Source organism: Humulus lupulus, chromosome 3 (genome assembly GCF_963169125.1).
Source record: "Humulus lupulus chromosome 3, drHumLupu1.1, whole genome shotgun sequence".
Taxonomy (NCBI): domain Eukaryota; kingdom Viridiplantae; phylum Streptophyta; class Magnoliopsida; order Rosales; family Cannabaceae; genus Humulus; species Humulus lupulus.
This window is the reverse complement of record NC_084795.1, coordinates 83,107,726-83,125,767: the sequence shown is the minus strand read 5'-3', so window position 1 is coordinate 83,125,767 and position 18,042 is coordinate 83,107,726. Positions and strand designations below refer to the sequence as shown.

Sequence of the window (18,042 nt, the reverse complement as noted above, 5' to 3'; positions counted from 1 at the left end):
ATGAGCAACATCTTCATTTGGTATTGCAGAGATTGAGGGAACACAGGTTGTATGCTAAGTTCAAGAAATATGAGTTCTGGTTGCCTCACGTGACATTTCTTGGTCACATTATTAGTAAGGACGAGATTATGGTGGATCCGGCAAAGATAGAAGTAGTGAGAGATTGGGCAAGGCCAAAGAGTGTCTCAAAGATCAAGAGTTTTCTTGGTTTGGCTGGGTATTATCAATGTTTTGTAGAAGGGTTCTTAAGGATTGCAACACCATTAACTAAGCTAACACGTAAGAATTTGAGGTTTGTTTGGTCTGATATATGTGAAAATAATTTTCAGGAGTTGAAGCGACGATTGATTACCACTCTAGTCCTCAGTCTTCCATCAGATCATGAAAAGTTTGTGGTTTATTACGATGCTTCAAGGTTGGGATTAGGTTGTGTTTTGATGCTGGTCAGTAATGTTATTTCTTATGTTTTGAGACAGTTAAATGAGTATGAGCAGCGGTACCCCACTCATGACTTAGAGTTGGCAGTAGTAGTGTTCGCCTTGAAGATAAGGCAACATTATCTATATGGGGAGAAGTGTGAGATCTACACTGATCATAAAAGTTTGAAGTACTTTTTCACACAGATGGATTTGAATATGAGACAGAGGCATTGACTGGAATTGGTGAAGGATTATGACTGTGAAATTCATTATCATCCATGGAAAGCCAACGTAGTAGCAGATGCTCTGAGTCGGAGAGGCCCAGGACAGTTGTACAGCCTAAAGAAGATATCAAGAGAGTTGGTAGAAGAAATGACTAGAGCGTGAATAGAGTTGGTGGTGGGCCAATTAGCCAACATTACCTTACAGTCTACACTCCTAGATATGATAAAGGAGGGCCAGATGAATGGATCTCAATTGATGAAGCATAGAGATGACATCCTAGCTAAAGTGGCTAAGGACTTTAATATTTTAGAGACGGGTATACTGAGGTATTAGGATCGAATTTGTGTTCCGATGGAGGTTGGCATCAGGCGGGAGATTCTAGACAAGTCTCATACTACTCCGTACTTACTGCATCCAAGTACCACAAAGATGTATCAGGATTTGAAATCTTTGTATTGGTGTCCTGGAATGAAGAAGGGTGTTATTGAATACGTGGCTAAGTGCCTAACTTGCCAGCAAGTAAAAGCTGGACACCAGAGGCCGACAAGGCTATTATAGCCTTTGGGTGTCCCTAAGTGGAAATGGGAGGACATCACCATGGATTTTTTTGTTGGGTTGCCTAGGAAGGTGGGTAAGCATGACTTGGTTTTGGTGATAGTTGACCGTTATACCAAGTTAACGCACTTCTTACCTGTGAGAACGAATTTCACCATGGATCAGTATGTTGAGTTGTATGTCATGGAGATTGTACGTCTCCATGGGGCTCTGAAGTCTATAATATAAGATTGAAACCCCATTTTTACTTCCATGTTTTGGGGAAGCCTGCAGAAGTCCATGGATACTCACTTAAAGTTTAGCATTGCATATCATCCTCAAACAGACGAAAAGTCTGAGAGGCAATTCAAATCTGGAGGATATGCTTCAGGCATGTGTATTGGACTTTGAGGGGTCTTGGAGCAAATATCTACCTTTGATAGAATTTTCATACAACAACAGCTATCAGTCGATGATTGGAGTGGCTCCATATGAAATGTTGTATGGTAGGAAGTGTAGATCACCCATTCATTAGGATGAAATGGGTGAGAGGAAGTATCTAGGTCCTAAAGCACTTTAGAGGACCAATGAGATCATTAAGATGATTAGAGCTCGAATGCTCGCCTCACAGAGTAGACAGAAGAGCTACACGAACCCTAAACATAGAAACATAGAGTTCCAGGTTGGGGACTATGTTTTTCTTCGAGTTTCACCATTTGGAGGAGTAAAACGGTTTGAGAAGAAAGGCATGAGCCATAGATTTGTGGGGCCCTTTGAGATCTTGGAGATGATTGGACATGTGGCCTACATGTTGGCCTTGCTCCCGTCACTGTCAGGAGTTACAACGTATTTTACATCTTGATGCTCTAGAAGTATATATCAGATTCAACCCATGTGTTGAGTTATGAGGATCTGGAGCTACAAGCAGACTTATCCTATGAAGAGAAACAAGTCTAGATCTTGGACTGGAAGGACAAGGTCTTGAGGAACAAGACTATACCTTTGGTTAAAGTATTATGGAGGAACAACAAAGTCAAGGAAGGGGCCTGGGAGTTAGAGTCAAATATGCGGGATCAGTATCCTCAGCTATTCAGGAAAATTTTGAGGGCGAAATTTCTATTAGGACGGGATACTTGTAATTCCTCAAAATCCCCAATAGAATTAAGTGCATGGATTATCGTCCTGGGAGGGCACGTAGGGTAATTATGTGTAAATTAATTGAATTATGTGATTTATAGCACCCTACGAGATCCTCTATGGAAGGAAATATAGATCACTGATTCATTGGGATGAGATGGGCGAAAGTAAGTATTTAGGCCCGAAAGCGGTACGAGAAGCAAATGAAGCTATTGCCAAGATAAGAGCTTGCATGATTGCCTCAAAAGATCGAAAAAAGAGTAATGTTGATCCTAAGCATAAGCACATTGGTTCCAAGTGGGAAATCATGTACTCCTCCGTGTTTTGCCTATGAAAGGAATTAAGAGATTTGGAAAGAAAAGAAAGTTAAGTCCTTGATTTGTTGGACCACTCGAGATTTTAGAGAGAATTGGGGAAATGACTTATAGGTTAGCCATGCCTCCAACATTAATAGGAGTGCATAATGTATGTCGTGTGTCCATGCTACGAAAGTATATCTCGGAACCGTCTCACATTCTTAGTTATGAGGCGTTGGATATGCAACCAGACCTATCATATAAAGAAAAGCCAATAAAGATTCTTGATAGAAAGGAAAAAGTATTACAGAATAAGATGATCAGGTTAGTCAAAGTTCTTTGGAAAAATGGCTCTACAGAAGATGCAATGTGGGAGTTGGAATCAGATATGATGGAGCAATACATCGAGTTGTTCAGGTAAATTTTGAGGAAGAAATTTCTTTTTAGGAGGGGATAGTTGTAATAGTCGCTTCTACTAGTAAGGGTATTATGGTAATCTAGCTTGGGTCAGGGTATTATGGTAAATTGCATGTTCTTATGTGTTTAATTATATGAACTATGATATGCATGAGTTATGATGTATGTTTATTTTATGTTTTCTGTCAAGCAATCCACGCATATGTTTCTTCAATTATTTGGTGGTCAAATGGTAATAATAGTTATGATATGGGGGTCAAAGTAGAATTATGAGTTTTATAATAGAAAGTGTAATTATGAGAAGTTGAAACTATTAGTTTTAATGGAAATTACAACAAGAAGCTTAAGTAATTATTAAGGAAAAGTTAGACGTTGGGGATAGTATGGTAAATTATTTTTATGAGATTAATTACCAATAAAATTAATAATGGGAATTTAGCTTAGAGTTTCATACGATAGTCAGACGCTTTGGAGTGACAGTAAGCAATAGAGTATCAGGCTAAGAAGATCCTTCTTGATCTGAATTTTGAGGCTTGGAGATTCAAAGGAGAGCGGGGATTTTATGTTGGTGGACTAAGGATCGTACAAGGGAAGCAACACTTTGAAGATTTAATCTGAGAAATTGAAAGGTAACTCTTTGAACTGTGATTGTTCAACTTATGGTATATCTAGTTTTTTGATAATGTTAGAGGAATTTAAATGTATTTAGGTTGATGAATGTGTATTGAAGGTTTATAATTTACTATATCTGGGTTCCAATGGTTAGAGACATGTTAGGATAGTTGATTTGATGATTTGGGAGTCAAAGTTTTGCGATTGGGGTCGATGCCCAAGTTTAAAAAATTGCATCTGTGATTTCCAGAAAAAGAGCCTAGCGTGACCGCGCTACATGGCTGGTGTGCCCCTGGCACTCTGTGAGCGCAACCGTGCTAGTTGCCCAGAAACATGTTTTTTGGGGATTTTAATTCACCCTTTAGATATAAGTTTGTACCTTTTTGGAGCTTTATGCAGTAGAGTTATAAGAATTTCTTAAGAATAATGTGCGGATGAATTAGCCTTAAAAAGAATATTAGTGCATCTTAAAATGGTTTGGTTTGGTTGAGGTTTTTAAAACTTTCATGTTATGTGTTGTGATTAGGCTCACTGTGGATACATGAAGAGACGCATTAGGGTGTGTGGATCGCTGCTGCTTTTGATGTAAGAAGAGTGGACACATGCACACAGGGTGTACGCTTAAAGTACTTTTATGGTAGAATTTGTCTTATATGATATGTTTTTGTTAATGAAGAAATATGCTAGAGTATGATTATGCTTAATAGCTTACATGTAATTGTAGAATATGTGATAGCTGCACTTCAAGCGTACGTTTTATGATTATGTATGTATATGTAATAACTGTGTAGCATGCTTACGTTTTAAAATGCATGTCCACATTACAAAAATGCATGCTTATGATATGTTGAAAATTGCATGCCTACCTTATAATGTGCTCACTGCACTTGTACGATATTTCATTTTATGTTATGTTTGTCTTTATTGTTATTGATTTAAATTCCTGGTTAAGGTTTTGGGGTTGTGTCCCACACAACTTTTCTTGTTGGGTTTTGGCTCATGATACTCTGTGTTGCAGGTAAAGGAAAAGATGTGGTTACAACACAATAAGTTGGAGAGCTTTAGCGGAGGGCGTACATGTCAAGGATGTAACGATCATAAGGGATCATGCCTACTAAGGAAATTTATTAAGTATTTTGGAATGATGTTTTAGTTTTATTGACTAGATTAAAAGTTTGTTTTATTTTACTTTATTTACCATAACTATGAAACTCCAGAGTTTCATTATTTTAAACGTTTGGTTTGTTATTCACAGTGGATTTTCTATGAAAAAATGTGTTATTATTTCAAACAAATTATCATAATAGTCAGTTAACTCTTTCAGAAATTGGGGTGTTACATTTAAGTCTAAACTTAATAAGTTGAACCATACTTTAAACACACAATTTACGTTCCTCAATTAGTAGGACATTACACTATTCCATATGTTCTTATAAGTAATGACTAGGATAACATGTGTTGCCTTTTCATTCGTCCTACTAATAATATTTTTTTAAAATCATTAAATTAATTTTAAAATGAAAAATACATAAAATTGAAAATAAAATTTAAATTAGTTATAAAATGGAAACAAAAAAATTTATTAATCAGTTGCAAATAGTAATTAAAAATTTACTTACTAGAACAAAATAATTTTTTTTAATTTATGTTAACATCTTAATTAATTAAAGAAAAACTAAATTAACGTGCTCTTGTGTTCTTCATGAATACAAAATGTGGGTATTATATTTGGGTATTAAATCAAATTCAATAACAGATTTAACACTCCAAACTTCAATAACAAATACAATACTCCAACCTCAATAACAGACTCATTATTCCAATCTTCTTCTTCGTGTTCGTGAAGACCAAATTCAGGAAAAAATGCAATCTATATGTATACAAAATCTCTTACTCTTCCCATTCATAAACATCCCAAATCATAAATAAAATCAGTCCACTGCCAACACCCTCTCCGTAGCCTAGTTGTCCGACAACACCGATCTCTGTTCTTGTCCTATTTTGAGTTTTGATTGTTAGACCTGTTCCTCTATAACCTCACGATCTGATGCTAGCCACATCCCTCTACAACAAACCCTAGCAGGAGATCTGAAAGAAAATAAAATGTAAACTCATATCTAAAAGAAAGGAAGGGGAGATCAAGTGGAAGAAGATCTGAAAGAAAGTGAAGGGAGATTGGGTGGAAGAAGAAGATCATGTACTGATGGAAGAAAAACGTTATTTAAAAAAAAAAAATTGTTATTTTAACTTTGTTTTTGTTTTAATTATAATGTAGGTTGATACGTTTTAATAAATTTTGTTTTTTTATTGTATAATTAATTTACATTTTTTTTTTTCAAATTATTTTATTTTTCAAGCAGTTTGGTACGAGGAGTTCATAGTTTTCATATTACTGAGAAAGTTGAAGAGGGTAATTTGATAGTCTGGAAACTTACATCGTGTTTGGTTGTGCATTGTAATCGTATTTATGATTACTATGAATATCACTTTCTGTGTTTGGTTGTGCATAAGAATCTGTTTAGTTTTTATATTTTCATAAAATTAATATAATAATATATTTCATCAAAATAATTTATAAACAATTTTACTCATGAAATATTTTTTAACAAAATTAAAAAAATATATTTATTGAATACTAGAATCAAATATAATTTTTAAAATTACAAAAATACCCTTATTTTATTTTTAATAATATTTCATTTGTTATTTTAAACTAAAATAATTATATAAATGCTTTACAAATCAAATTATTTAAATAAACAAATATTATTTATCATTTTATAGTTTGATATATGTATATTTGTTTTTATATTATAAGATTCAAAAATAAAATAAGTTATTAACTAAAAAATTATTGGTTTATGATTTTTTTTAAATAATAATTTTGAAGTGTTTCACATTCCTGTGTATCTGAAAACCACTTGTCAGATGAGTTTTACTTGAACCTAGAATCATGAAAAGTTAAAAACCCTGGAGTACAAATTCACAGGTTAGAAAAACTCAAACCCAGTACCAAACATGAGAAAGTGTTCAGATTCTCATATCCATGTCCAGATTCATGTATACCAAACGACCATATGTATTTATTCTATTTTAAAATTAATTTAGATAATTTTTTTTAACATTATTAGTTGTACCAATGAAAAGGTTAACTTGTCATCCTAGTTATCATTTAACAAACGAATATGTAGTGAAAATCACACTTTTTAGTCATTTGGTTAGTTTCGCCACCAAAATTAAAAATTTGGTATATATCAATAAGAGCATTTCAATGAGTATTTTACTCCATCTTTTAAAATATTTCTCTAAAACACACATTTTTCTATTTTACCTCTAAGTTTAACATTATAACATACATCAACTTCTCTATTCTTTTTCTATATCATTTAAATATTATATTTTCAAATATTTTTTATTCATTTCAAATATTTTCTATAACTATTAATTTATATATTTTCCAATATCAATTTATAATTTTTTATTCTAATTATTAATATTACAAAATATATGATCAACTTACAAATATCCTATATTTTATATTAAGGATATATATAATGTTATGCTAAAATAAAAATAACATATATTAAAAAATTAAATATAATAATAGTTGATACTTATTATAATAATAATTACCAAGGCATATATATATATATATATATATGCCGGGGGAATAAGAGACCAAAATAAAAGGAGAGATGATTGATTAATTAATAAAATAATTTTTTGAAAGAAAAATAGTGCTCACTGTATCTAATGATGCACTGTAGTTGGAGGTAAAAAAACAATTAAAATACATCACTCAATGGAGCAATATTTTAGCAATTCTTAGTTAAATTTTACATATTTTACTTTTTTAAAAGTGCTCTAACAAAATCAAAATATTAGGTTATGTTTGGTTTGATAGAAATCTTGGGAATGTAATTGAATGGTTTCCTTTTCCATTGTTTGGTTTTATTTTTTCCTTCCGAATTGTCTTTCCAACCCATTACCAATTTACATAATTAAAGGAATTGTTATTCAATAAAAAATTGGGTGGAAAAGTGATTTTTTTCCAATGTTATTACTATATGACTCTATTGTACATAACTTTTTCTTTTTTCAAAGCTCATATATATGTCTATAAATGAAGAATGAAAAAAATTCCATCAGACAAAAGTTTATACATAAACGTTTTTCTCTAAAATAAAAAATTTTACTTCAATTTTTTTTTATGAATAACTAGCATATTTTTTCCCTAAAAAAATTATGTATTAATTTTACTATAACATGCAATATGAAAACTAAAGTACCTATATTGTATTATTAGTTTTTTTTTATAAAAAAATTTAAAAATATGATTTAAAATGAAAAGAATAATTTGGTAAGTAATAAAATCTAACTTTTAAAAATAATGACAATTTGATTGAAAAAAAATATTTATAAGAATAGAGTAAGGGTATTTTGGTCAAATAATATAAATTTTATTCTGATCCATTCAATTCTGTTATTATTCTAATATCTCTACTAAACAAAAGAATCAAAATTTCATTCCATTACATTCCCATTACCATTACTATTACCATTTTATTTTTAGTTTGTAACCAAATACCACTTTAAGTATTTATGTTGTAAATATCTATTTAATAAAGAGATTTTTTTTCAAAAGTGTAATAAATTAAATTATTTAAAAAAATCACTTGAGTAAAAATAATAGCAAAAAGTAACCTCAAAAGAAAAAATATTTACAAAAATCACCTACCATATTTGAAGATAATGCATCCTACAAAAAAGAAGGATTTTGCTAGCTCCTTACAGGAAAAGAGAGAGCAATCTCATTGCCCAAAGTTTTATGTTTTTTTTTTGTTTTTCAAAAGCAGTCGTTTAGTTGCTTACGATATCGATAAGATAGTAACTGGTTACCTTTTTATAAGAAATTGGATAAATAACATATGAAGTCCCCAATTTATACCAATATTATCATTTAGGTCCCTATTTTAAAATTTTGAGCACATAGATCTCCATTTTCTACTAAATGCTACAATTTAGTCCCTACACCATATTCACCATTTAAAAAACATTAAATTTAAAGGAAAACTTATAATTATAGTATATTTTTATTATTTGTTTGATAAGTTAAATCTCCCTCTTAACTTGAACTGTAATATTTTTTTATTACCTTCAAGTCTATTTTAAAAATTAATTATTACCATAGAGTATAACAGGTTGTCAAATAGCTTATTAATAAATGATATTATTTAGTATACTACATAATAATTTTTTAATAAAAACTTATAATTCATTTTTTAGTCATTATGTTATTTACATGCGAATTATAGAGATTTTCTGATTAACTAAGCAAAAAATAAATTTAAAAGTTACTTTAGAATCATAGAAAACAATACAAAATTTTGAGACTCTTTAATTTAACTTTTGCTTAATTAAATTAAAAGCAACTATATGCACATGTTGTGTTTTGGTGCTCTTTTCCACAAGTTGTTTGGAGTCAATTGAATTAAACCTTCAATTCAATTTGGAAGGATAACATCACTTTCAAGGATGTATAACTTTTGCTTAATTAAATTAAAAAGCAACTATATGCACATGTTGTGTTTTGGTGACGCTTTTTGGAAGTTACTAGTAGTTTCTTAGTCTAAATGGTTTGAAAGAAATAAGAGCACACATGGAAAACAAGCTAGACAACCACATCAGATAAGTCACTGGATATCTTATTATTGAGAGTCCATACGAAGTGCATATGAACTAAATAAAGAGTCTCTATACTCAAGGACATCACTAGCACTTGGTGTAGGAAGAATGAAAGCTCTTAGTTATACATTGTTTGTTGATGTTGCTATATCTAGCTCTACTAATGTGATTGGTTTTGGGTCAATCATCTTCTCTGCGGAACAATGAGTGATGGTAGCGTTATCAAAACCTCTACAAGGTATATCCTCATATTTGTAGTTGATTGGCACAAACCATGTCTACACTAAGTTGCCCTTTGGTTAGAACTTATCTTCAACGCTACAACTGCTATATTTTTTTCAACACGCTATTTTGGAACTTATCATTTACGTTTTACTTTCAGGAGATTTTTTGGTCCTTCAAGCTGAAACGCTTCCTCTGTTGGTAGGATTGAATTGGGCTAACACTCTTGGATTTCCTATTCAAGTTGTCTATTCAGACTCTCTCTCATTAGTGTTGGCTATCAATAGTAGTGCAAAGTATTTTAATGAATTATGTGTAATCTTTTATCTTTTCTGACATTAGAGATTTATTATCTAAATTTTCGGGGGCCACCTTATCTCATGTGTGCAGTAATTTTAATTGTGCAGCATATGGATGGATTTGATAAACATGCCTTAGGTTAGACAATGTGTTTGGATGTTTCCTTCACCTATTTTTACCATTGTTCCTCTTTAATCATAATGGTGATATAGTTACCCATACAAAAAATAAAAAATAAATTAAATTAAAAAGTAACTACAAATTTACTTTTCATACACAGTACAAAAACGACCCATTCCAAATATTTTCTCCAGTGACGGCATATACCAAATTGACCCACTCTTGATCCTAAATGACTGGTGTTGTTGGCGGAAATGGCTTCTAAAGCTACAAATATACCCATGAGCTCACTTGAAAACGATGACGATATAGGCGAAGTGGGTAACTGGGTAATGTTCTTCTCGAATAACTCATTCTAATGGTACTAGCCCCAATTCTTCTAGAGTTGGCCGAAAAACATGGTCAAAATGTTGCTGGCGTCGCCTTTGATTGAGGCGTGTGGCGGTGTCCGGCAACAATTGGCGGTGTAATTTCGGCAAAATACTCATCTGTAGACCCCATGTGTATGGAAATTATCTACCGATGGTCAATGACACTTGTTTGACCGTGAAGATAGAAAGACAGAAAATAGAGGAGAATTATTTTTGAATCTGGTACATACAATCCGGTGTTTTTTAAATTAAAAAAGCTATGGTATTTTTGTAATTAAAATGGAGAAAACAATAATATATAATATTTATAAGCTCAAATTTTACTTTGCATCGAAATCGAGTGATGGGTAATCAGACGGTAGTCTGCTAAGAGCTCTAGAACTTTCTCCATCCTTTGAGAAATAGTTTCTCGTTGGTTCTCCGATTGTACCCATTTGTCGCTGAGCGTCCACCCATTTTTCCTGTGCTTAGTGGTGGTTTTCATTTCTATTTCTCTTCATCAATCTTTTACTGCTAAGGTCTGTAAGTTCCTTTCCCTATATTTATCTCTTTTCCTATTTGACAAATTGTAAAGTTTTCTCAGGCTTTTCTCTTATTTTCCCTCTATTTTATTTTTTTGTTTGGCTGTAATCTATAATTAATGTCATTTCTCTTCTCTCCAAGTCATTTTCTTTTGCTTCCTATGATTATTCCTAAGATTGGGGATTCTAAAGCTCTATTTTGTTGTTAATTTGAGGCACCATTACTAGTCAATCCTAAGATTATTCCTCTTAGTTTTCTCTTCTTAAGGATGAATTTTATTAGCTGGAATGCCCGTGGATTGGGTAATCCTAGGGCAATTAGAAAACTAACCCTACTAGTCAAGCAATATCGACCTACTCTTTTGTACCTCATGGAAACTAGGCTAGTTGCTGGTACTGTACATAGGCTTAAAAGATTGTTGAATTTTGAAAATGGTATAGAAGTCCCTAGGAAGCATTTTGGAGGGGGTTTAATCCTTTTGTGGAAACATGAGATTAATGTTAAAATACTTTCTTATTCTGTAAATCATATAGATTGCTTTGTTTCTCTTCATGGTAATGTTATGTGGCATTTTACTGCTTTTTATGGAGCTCCTTTATCTATCGATAGACTGTAACTTGGACCCTTTTAAATCAACTTTTTGATGTTGCTTCGAGTTTATCGTGGCTTATATTAGGATATTTTAATGCTTATCTGTTCACCTCTGATAAATTAGGAGGTAATTTAGCTAATAATAATACTATGGCTTCTTTTAATAGTTTTATTGATAAATATTCTCTTTTTCGGCTTCCGTTTGTTGGTCCTAAATTTGCTTGGAATAATAATTTTGTTTATGAACAACTTGATTGGGGTGTTGCTAATGCTTCTTGGTGTGATCTTTTTCCCCAAGCCTCTCTTTTTCATTTAGGATATTTGGGATCTGATCATATAGTGCTTAGAATAGTATTCCAAGATTCTGTTTTGTTTAAGTCTTACTTTAATAATAAACGTTTCATGTTTGATAATAACTGGCTTGTTGAACCATCTTTTTTTACTACTATTAGGGGTACTTGGTCTTCTTTTAATTTGCATGTAAATATGAATTCAGAGTCTAATGATAATAGTCCTAATTCTATCTCTCTTTTTTGGCTAAGCAGCAGGCTTGTGTCTCTGCCTTAAAAGTTTGGAGTCGTTCAAATTTTGGTATTTTTAAAACTAAGCTTAACTCACTGTATAAAGATCTAGATAAATTACAATCTAAAGTGCCTTTTACTTCTCAAACTATTTCTAATATAAAAGTTATTCAGTCTCAGATCAATGTTTTGTTATTTAAGGAGGAGTTTTATTGGCATCAAAGATCTAGGATTTCTTGGTTAAAAGCTGGAGATAAAAAATACTAAGTTTTTTCATTCTGAGGCTTCTAAGTGTCATCGCACTAATCTTATTAGGTCTCTTACTTTAGATAATGGTAATGTTGTTACTTATGAATATGATATTGCTAATGCCGCTATAGATTATTTTTCTTCCATTTTTATTTCTCAGGGCACTAATGATGTAGATGTTACTACTTTACTTACTGGTATCTTTGTTTCTATTTCCGCCGAAGATTTTGCTAATCTTGATAGTGTTTTTACTGCTGAAGAAGTTAAAATAGCCTTGTTTCAACTCTCTCGGGATAAGGCCCTTGGCCTTGATGGTTTTAATGCTTATTTTTATCAGAAAAATTGGGATACACTTGGTCTTGATATGGTTAGGGTTGTTTTAGCTTTTCATGCTGATATTTCTGCTATTAATACTACTCTTATTGTACTTATTCCTAAAAATAAAAAATGCACATATTTTGAAAGACTTTCATCCTATTAGTTTATGCTCCACTTTATATAAAGTGATTTCTAGAGTTTTGGTTAATAGGCTTAAATATGTCCTTTGTAAACTAATTTCCCCTTTTGAAAGCGTTTTTTTATTAGATCGTCTTGTTTTTTATAATATTTTCATTGCTCAAGGGGTTGTTCATGCTATCCATAATCGAAAATCAGGTTCTTTAGGTTGGGCTGCATTTAAATTAGATATGGCAAAAACGGTTCATTCGAAGGATCCTACTTCATATGAATTTTCCTTCCCTTTTTGTATCTCTTATTTTGACTTGTCTTTCTTCTGTCTCCATTTCCTTTAACATCAATGGTAAGGCTCAGGGTAATATTACTCCAATTACGGGTATTAGGCAAGGGGATCATTTGTCTCCTTATTTGTTGGTATTAAATAGAATAAAATGAGTGAATTTATTTTATTTATTTTTGTTGGTATTAAATAGAATAAAATGAGTGACGCAGCAGAAGGTGAGTAGGATTTTAAAAAATCATTAATATGATCATATTATATATATATATATATATACTAGATACAATTGCACGTTTGCTTAGTTTTATTTATAGATTTTATTAATTATTTTTATTAAATTTATATTAATGTCATATAAATTTTAAATAAATATCTTATTTTAATTAAATAATTTATTTATTTTTATTTAAGTTTATGTTTATTCTAGTTTTTGAATTTGGGAGTGACAACAAGAGATTATATATTGTATGTTTAATGTAATATTAAATATTATATGTGAATTTTAAATTTAAGTTTCTTGCTAAATTTTTTTAAAACAATTTGTTGCTAATTCACAGTAGATTATATTATATGTTTAATATGATTATTGTAATAAATGAGTTTAAATTTAATTAAATTTTATTTAAGTTATAAAACTTAAGATTTTATTATTTTTAAATAATTATCATTGTAAAATATCTCAAAAAATTATATTTTAATTTGCTTAATTATTTATTATTTTAAAATAATTATCATTGTAAAATATCTAAAAAAATATCATATTTTAATTTTTTTTAATTATTTATTTTATTTTATTTAAGTTTAAGTGTTTACAAACTACCATTAAATATATAAATATTTTGCTAAATATAAGAAAATTCCGTTAAAGTTAACATTAAAAAAAATAAAAAACCGTTAAAACAAAGAATTTCTGTTATTTACACACCTATTATATAGAAGATATATATATATATATATTAAATCAGCACATACAAGGAGAAATAGAGATTACCATTTGTAGCCTATCAAGACTCAAGTATAATCAATGATCTTCCTACTCACTGTAACGCCCTACTATCTTAGAGCTGCTACTAAGTGAGTTTAAGACGTGCAATCACTTACTAATCGAGGTTTTTAAAGAAAAAGTGTAATTAAGTCATAATCAGAGTAAAAACTTTAGAATTAACTCTATACCATTGAAAATCATAAAATTTTAACATTTGGGATTCCAAAATACCGTTTAGAAATATTTACAACATATAAATACAACCAAGTCGGCTAAATGACAAAATCTAGGTTTTATTACAATCATCTCCCAAAATCCACTGACTGTGGCAGTCAGGCAGACCAAACATATACACGCCGCTTCATGCGTGCTACACTCATGGTTGGTTGACCTTCTCCTTGGCCTTACCTGCACCACAAAGCACCCGTGAGCCGAAGCCCAGCAAAAAAACCCACAAACAGATAACATATGCAAAACATACACCAGACATATAATCAGGCCATCAATAGGCTAAACACATACGGCCAAGCCGTCCCAGGCGCTTTACCAGGCCCTGGGTTCGCGGTCTACACCGTGAGGATATCCCAGGTATCCTTTAGGGACTCGCCCTGGCAACTCGCACTCCATGTGCTCAACGCTGGTCCCGGCCCCTTGCCGTACTCGACCTTGCACTCAACGTGCCCAATGCCGTTCCCGGCCCCTGCCGACCTCGGCATACACCGTTCTCAGCTCTTGTCAATCATTTACACAATAGCATTCATAGCATAATAAACAAATATTGAACACTAACAAGTTCAATCAAAGGGCTACGCCCTGCAATTCAAACATATTGGGCTCAGCCCTGCATACAAGCTCTATGGGAACAAGGGTTCTCTTACCTGAGTCCCGAGCTTCCGAGCACCGCTATCCCGAGCACAGTCCCTTACCTTGAGCCTTGCCGAACCCTAGTCACAACACATAATAATATTCATCCATCAAGTTCCAACCCATTAACTAGCTTTAAATCACAATTCTAGTCTCCGGGTCATTGAGTTTCATCAAACATAGTGAAAGATTCAATCCCGAGCACCCTAGGTTAAATTCCCAAGCCTAGAATCTCAAAATCCCTTAAGGGCCGCGACATTAGCCAACCATGCCTCGGCATGGCCCCAACCAGAGGCCTCCAAATGCCCAAAAACAGGTAAGGGCCGCGACTTTACTCAGGCCATGCCGCGGCCCGCCCTCCTTCCTCAGCATGCATCACATTCGAAGGGCCGAGGCTCAGCAAGAACAATGTCGCGGCCCGACCCTTCGAACCCAGAAAAATCCTCCATTTTTGACACCCAAACCTCTCTCAAAACCACCCACAACCATCCCAATTCCACAACTCAATTATCCACAAACTTTCAACAAGGTTCCAGCAACAAAACCTAGTTGAAATCTAGACTAAAATCCCATTAAAAATCCATTTCAATCTCTGAGATTTTCTAACTCAAAACTCAGCCATGGAAACACTATAATTCAACCTCCAAACTTTAAATTAAAGCTTACCTCAGCTGCAGAACCAATCCTCCAAGTGTTTTCTGGCTTAATTCCCAAAGTTTCAGCCTCAATTCACTCTTCAAATTCAAAACCCAAAAACCACTTAGAACATGCTTAATTTCACAGAATTTTCAACACAGATAATGAGAATCAATCATTACCTTAATCCTGGTCGAATTCCTTTCCTTAAGTTGAGCTAATCCCTCAAAATTCAAGCCTAAATTGCAGAGCCCTCAACTGAAACCCTTAGCTTCCAAGAGTTTCCTTTGTTTTGCCTTAGAGAAAATAGAGAGAGAGAAGAGGAAGACTTAGGTCGGTTTCTACAAGTCTCTAAGTATTTCTTTCTCTTGTTTTATTTAACTTAGTCTATGTGGTTACCTCAAGGCTCGGGGTACCAAAACGTCCCCGAGGGCAAAATGGTAAATTTCCCCAGTATTCCCTTCTAAACATTCTAACCTCAAATATATCTCCAAATATTTATTTCCATACCCCGATAACCCTAAAATATATCTAATACCCAAAGTACCCATCGACTCACCCTGAGTCGGATTCTTAACCCCGTTGTGACTTTCTGGCTAACTGCTTCCCAGGACAGTCTCGAATCGTGCTGTACAGATTTATCACATATATATCATATTTATCACAGTTATACCCCTACTATCCGAACGGGGCCCACATGCACATTTAACTCAACTAAACATGCATCTTTAACATCTGTTCACATAAATTCACATATTAGCATATTAATTCATTTATTGTCCTCCAATCACGTTAATCAAGACCTTAAGCCTTTTTAGCAAATTCGAGTCGTTACACTCACACCCTAGCCTTTCAAGACGTTCCTCTAACACACAAGGACATGTGTCGGTAAGTAGGATTCATAGGTTGATTATTTAGCCTCTAAAAAATATTCTCAACACATGAGATCTAGAGAGCTTGGAGAAGAGAGAAGGCTTGTAGTTTGTTCGAGAATCTTTATGCCTAGAAAATTCTCTAGATACTTTTTTTTTAGAGAGTGTGATAATAAAGATAACAATTGAATAAAGAATCGTCTCTTTTTAGGTTTTAAAGATAAATATAACTATTTTATTTTCTTTAAATTTATTAATTCAAAGCTAATTAGTTATTATTAATTTATTTATTTAAATAAAATGTAAAATCAATAATTAAATAAATAAATTAATTTGAAATTTAAAATTTACATCCGAAGGAAGATGTGACACCAAAGTGTCGTGAGCCACTCTATAGCCTCCCTAATTTTTCTTTTTGTTTGTTCAATTAATTTTAACACAATATATTTTTCAAAATAAATATCAGCTAATTCAAAATTAGCATTTTCTTAAAAACTATTAATTTGAATAATTATCTTATAATAAGATAGTAATTAATTTTCTCAAATATTAATTCAAACAATGATTAATATTTATTTTAACTAATATAAAGTTTTTCAAATAAAATCTAATTAGTTTATTAATTCATAATTAATTAATTACAAATAATTGTCACATAATTATCATCTCGTTTGGGGAAATTAATTCCTTTGTAATTTAGCAATTTTCTTTATTAATCTTGCATGTAACATCCTTACCTTTAACATTGTAGGACTGAGGCAGCCCAAAGATCATGAATCTATAATACGAAGCTCCAATAAACTATATTATTAATTAAACTTTTTAATTCAATAATCTTATTTATTAATTGTATTATTACTCTACTATAAATATGGAATTGTATTCTAAGTAATTATAGAATTATATTTACAGAGTTTTCTCTTGTAGTCAATTGATGTAATCAATAAATGTAGTTTTGTTTGCTATTTATTGGTTCGCTAATTAGAGTTGGTACAAAATTATCGTTTTACTATTCTAATTACTTCTTGTTCTTTAAGTACCATACCAGTGAATAATTAATCTATAATTATATTATAGATTTGAGTTTAATAATAATTAAGTCCTTAAATTAACCTTTAAGGAACCAATATTCGATCTGTTAGAAAAGCATGAATTTATTTATTGTAATATCATGTTCCTAGCCATTCATGATATTGAATATAAAAAAAAAGTCACTAGCCTCATTATATCGAGAGATTTTTACGAATGAATCAAAATATTCAATAAACATAAACATGAATTCATGATAACTCAGGATTTAGACTGATCTACAAATCATCATCTATTAAAATATGAATTAAATCTTTATGGTAAACGATAAATTTATAAAGATAATTAATTCACATTGATCCTATCATATATAATCAATAATATATAAAATACTTTTACCAAGATGTCTATCCACATCAGTAATCTGAATCTAGAATACTCACATCTCATATGTTTAGTAAATTGTACTAGCAATCATTCATTAAGGATTCTCTATTTTAATATGTTGTTGATTATTTTATTCATTATATATGATCTTAATTCTCTCATACGCATACAAGATCATATTCTCATAAATGAATATGGTATTTTTTTTATATATTTATATAAATTATTCACACAATAATTATAACATTCAATTATAATAAAAATGTACTTTTAATTAAATCAAAAATATATTTTCATATGTTTTTAAGGCAC

The 18,042-nt window shown here is 31.6% G+C and overlaps 1 long non-coding RNA gene across 1 annotated transcript; it reads left to right on the top strand.

Moving 5' to 3' along the window:
- The first annotated feature begins 9,318 nt into the window (after positions 1-9,318).
- Positions 9,319-12,736, top strand: LOC133822893 (uncharacterized). The gene is made up of 2 exons (XR_009888059.1): positions 9,319-9,563; positions 9,708-12,736. It is a non-coding gene; the product is annotated as an uncharacterized LOC133822893 (long non-coding RNA).
- Positions 12,737-18,042: the final 5,306 nt, after the last annotated feature.